Below are 5,127 nucleotides of genomic sequence, written 5' to 3' on the forward strand. Positions count from 1 at the left end.
AGAAAACATAGAAGAAATTGATATGTTCCTGAAAACACACAAAATCCCAAGATTGAATGAAGAAGAAATTGAAATCCTAAACTGCTCAATACTGAGCTATGAAATTGAATAAGTAATACAAAACCTACAAATCAAAAAAGTCCTAGATGAGACAGATTCCCGGCTGTCTTATACCAGACATACAAAGAAGAACTGGTTCCAACCTTACTGAAACTATTTTAAGAACTCAAGGAGGCAAGACTACTCCCTAACTCATTCTACAAAACGAGTATTATCCTGATACCAAAATTTGGCAAGGAAACAACAAAAAAAGAAAACTCCAGACCAATAATCCTAATGATGGAAATGAAAATCTTAAAAAAAAAAAAAAAAAAAAAAGGATTAGCAAAGATTAGCACAGAGTAAGCAAACCAAATCCAGCAGAACATCAAAAAGGTAATTTATCACAATCAAGTGGGTTTTATCCCTGGGATGCAATGATGGTTCAACATATGCAAATCAATAAATGTGAAAGAAAATTAAAACAAAACTTTATGATTTTTTTGTATTTAAATCATCTTTATTTGCACAATACTATACTAAGAACTATAATTGCATTAAACTTCAATTTGAGAAAAGCATAATCAGTTAAGTAACAGCCGTTACTTAAACTGAAAATGAGATCAGTCTAAATTACTTTTGAAGAGAGCAAAAATATTGTCAGGTTTCTTGCTGTGGGTCTGGATGTTCAGCAGCAGGCTCCTTTGAAGGCGGAGTCAACCCTGAAGGGAACTCGCTTCTACCTTCAGAATGTGGGGTTGGGGTAAAATCCAGGTCTTGGGTGAAGGTAAGGAGGAAAACCCCTCGGTGGATAGACGTTTCTCACTGCAAATGGAGCATGTCGTGGACCTGGGAAATTCCTTGGTGGATAGTAATAACCTCGAGAAGCTCCAAACATGGTTCCTGGAGGAGGTGGGGGGAAAGGAGATCCTCTTCTTATGAACGGTCCCCTTGTATTCACTGGAAACAATGGACCTCTGATTGGAGCTAGAGGTGGAGGAACAAAGTGGGTGCCAGTTGCTTCATTTGTAGCAGGGAGAGATGAATCAGGCACATTTAAATTTCCAGGATCATCTTTGGCATCATTTCTACTGGACTCCATTTCTGAAGGCATTGACCCATCCATTTTATCCAAAGAAGGCGTATTAAAACTTCTGAGTTCTCCTGGCCCAGACAGTCTATCAGAATTAGAATAAAATCTGTCTTCCCTTTGTGGAGGAGGAGCTGAATCAGGATATGATTGTCCTGGTAGAGGAAACATCATCCTACTGTCCTGTTCCCACGGAGATGACAGGGACCCAGTGTCAGAAGGAGCCCTGTGAGGATCGGTTAACATATCACAGCCTGGTTCTCCTCTTTCATTGGTAATCTGATGGTCCAGAGGATTCCCAGGACCTCTTGGGCCTCTTCCTCCTCCCCTCGGAAACACAGGTGAGAGTCTGAGTGGACTCTCCAACAAAGTTTGAGGAGAGAGAAAAGCTCTTGTTTCAGATGAAGGCCAACCCAATGGTGAGGGACCATATGGGGAATGCTCTCTGCCAAATGTTGTATTTGAAACATCAGGTGCACAAGGATCTTTTTCTAAGAGTTCAAATTTAAGCTCTGTTTCAGTTAATCTTTGTCTGTTGTGAGCATTTTCTTTCCTTAAATCATTGAGGTTTCTTTCAGCAGTCTGAGCTGCCAACCAATTATCATGTCCTTTTTTTCTCGTAGGAAATAACCTGCCTTTGATAAAAACTAATAGTTCTCTCCAATTGTTCTTCAAGATCTTTGGCTAGCTTTCTATAGGCCTCTAGCCCTTCAGTCATATGGCTGATCTTTTTTTCCACTTTAGAAAGTTTCTCTTCTTCCTCTATCTGGTAATTTTCCTCTACTGTCAATTTCCTGTGGAGTTTCATTTCATTTTCTTGATATAATTCAGTCATTATTTTAAGTTTCTGTTGAAGCTTCTGATTCTCACTTTCAAAATACATGTTTTCTGACTGCAAAGATGCTTGTTCAGTCTGAAGATTTTTAATATGCTCTGTATGCTCTTCCTTTGTTTTATCAGCTTCAGATAACTGAATAATAATGTGGTTTCTTTCTCCTTCTAAGGTTTTTAAAGAAACATCTAACTCAGCAGCATGAATCAGTTCCTTCAAAGCTCCTTTTGGAGGATCATCTAAGTAAGCACCATTTTCCGATTCACCATTCACTTCTAATTCCAAGTTATCATCATCCATTATGTCCTCTCCAAGCACAGCAGCCCGATCTTTCATCTTTAGCAAGCATCCAGTCAGAGTGTTGATGTGATTTTCTTTATCACTTAGAACTTGTTCTGCCTGTACTTTGGAGTCTTCAAATGTTATTTTCTGTTTATTAAGTTCACTCACTTGTTCTTTCCATACTTCAGCTTCTTGCAAAAGCCGCTTCTGGCTTTCCTGAAGTTGAGAATTTTCGTTCAAAGCATCTTTTATTGCTATCTCCCGTCGTTCTTCATTCATGTTAAATATCTTGCAGATAGTTTTGGCTTCAGCTATTTGTGATTTGAGGGATTTTGACTCATCTTCTAGAGACCGTATCCTTTTTGAAATATCCTCCATCAATTCATCTTGTTGAGAATGTTTAGATTTCTCTTCTTTGAAGTCTTTTTCTAGACAGAGGATTTCATCCTCAAGTTCAGAATTGGACCTGTTCAGCTTTTCACAGGTTGCCTCCAAACTTCGTGCTTCTGCTGCCGCCTTCTCAAAGCTGGCATTCTCTAAAGATGACTCTGCTTCATAGGCTTCGTACTCTTTTGAAAAGGCTAAATTTTCAAGTAGTTTACATTTTCTTCAATTAGTCCAGAAAGCGTTGCAGCAAGTTTTTTTTCTCTTTCCACATAAAGCCGACTCCTAACCGATCTAAAACTTCTCCACAAGAAAAGCAGAACAGCAAAAAATCCAACAACAGCTGCACATACCACCAGTTCCCAAGGGAAACCATAAGGAATCGAATCTGGTCTCCTACTTTCAGGCAGTGCTGCCACAACCCTGCGTAGCTCCTCCAGGACCAGCCCCAAATAGGGCTGAAGGGTAGCGCCGGGCTCCTCCATAGCGCCCAGACTGCTCTGGGGTCACCGCAGTAACACTGGTCACAAGCGGTGGAGAACACGCAGCCTGGGGTCTGGAACCCGAATCCTCACGGGGCAACAAAGAGGAGCGGACCACTGCGGAGCCGGCTGCGGGGGGAGCTGGGGAACGCGGGCACCTCACAGGCCTCACAGCCCCATGCTGCTGCCCCCCAATCCCCCCGGCCCCCTTGCTACACTTTACATCCTGAGGCAGCACAGTTCCGAGTCCGACCCGCCCTAGTTCTGGCAGTTTTCACATCACACATTTTGAAGCTCTGTTGTTTGATGAATACACTTTAAAAATTGCTGTCCTCTTCATGGATTAAACCTTTGATCATTATATAATCTGTTTCTGATAATTTTCTTTGCTTTACCTGATATACATACAGGCACTCTTGCTTTCCTTGCATTAATGCTTGTGCAATATACCTTTTTTCATCCTTTTAAATTGTCCATTTTAACAGATGTAGAAAAACATTTGATAAAATCCCAAATCTTTCATAATAAAACCCCTTAACACACAATGCATTAAAGGAGCTAATATGGTTTGGCTCTATTTCCCCACCCAATTCCACCTCAAATTGTAATCATCACATGTCAGTGGAGGATCCTGGTGGGAGGTTATTGGAGCATAGGGGCTGATTTCCCCCTTGCTGTTATCTTGTTACTGAGTGAGTTCTCATGAGATCTGATTGTTTAAAAGTGTGTGACACCTCCCCCTTCTCTCTCTCTCTCTTTCCTGATCTGTAGTAAGACATAATTGCTTCCCCTTCATTTTTTGCCATGATTGTAGGTTTCCTGAGGCCTTCCAGTCATACTTTCTGTTAAGCCTGCAGAACTGTGAGTCAATTAAACTTGTTTCCTTTTTAAATTACCCAGTCTCAGGCAGTTCTTTATAGCAACGTGAGAATGGACTAACACAAATCCCTAAGAAAAGCAATATGGAGATTTTTCAAGAACTAACTATAGAACTACCATTCAACCCAGCAATCTCACTACTGGGTATATATTCAAAGGAAAAAGCAATCATTATATGAAAAAGACACCTGCCCTTGTATCTTTATTTCAGCAATATTTGTAGTATCAAAGTCATGAAATCAACCTAGGTCTCCATCAAGGTGGACTGGATTAAGAAAATGCATTATCTACACACCATGGAATACTCACTGCAGCGAAAAAGAATGAAATAGTGTCCTTCATAGCAACATGGATGCAGCTAGAGGTCATTGTTCTTAGTTAATCAACATATAAACAGAAAACCAAATACAGCATGTTCTCACTTATAAGTGGGAGTTAATCAATGGGTACATGATAAAGATAGAAATGATAGACACTGGGGACTGCTAGAGTGGGGAGGGATAATGGGGGTGGGGGTGGTGAGGATTTAAAAACTACTTGTTGGGTACTGTATTTACTATTTGGGTAATGAGTTCACTAGAAGCCTAAATCACAACATTACATAATATATCCATGTAACAAACCTGCATATGCATCCCGTGAATCTTTAAGAAAAAAATTTATGGTAAAAAAAAAAAGACTCAATTAAAACTCTTGGATTATCAAACAAAACATTAAGAAATCTGAGAATGCCAGTGAAGCTCTTCAAGTTCTTCCTTGCCACATTAGGACACACTCTGGTCTAAATTTTACAGATGGACTCTCTAAGCAATATAAAGAGAAAATGAATCACTTCCACAGTAGTTATTATATTGTTATAATTAAAAGCTGATGCTACATTTTCAGTGGATCATGTGCCACTTAAAGTTCTAATTCGTTAACTATCAGCAGTCCTGACTGAAAATATGTATTCTACTAAAAGTATTCCGTAGATCAGGACTCCCATTTTTCTTTCTATTGGTCAATTCTATATAATAGTTTAAATGGCCTGTTAATAATGAGGTTGATACTTTTCCAACTGTTTTACTTCTTTAATTAATTATCTGGTGGCCCCTGTTTAGGAAGGATGGATCACAAAACAACTGCTATTATTTTTTTAT

General features: G+C 39.5%; 1 pseudogene; it reads right to left on the minus strand.

The window, feature by feature from the left end:
* Window positions 1-570: 570 nt before the first annotated feature.
* Window positions 571-3,140, minus strand: LOC108532856 (cTAGE family member 5-like; annotated as a pseudogene).
* Window positions 3,141-5,127: the final 1,987 nt, after the last annotated feature.

Source organism: Rhinopithecus bieti, unplaced genomic scaffold (assembly GCF_001698545.2).
Source record: "Rhinopithecus bieti isolate Rb0 unplaced genomic scaffold, ASM169854v2 scaffold_10271, whole genome shotgun sequence".
NCBI lineage: Eukaryota > Metazoa > Chordata > Mammalia > Primates > Cercopithecidae > Rhinopithecus > Rhinopithecus bieti.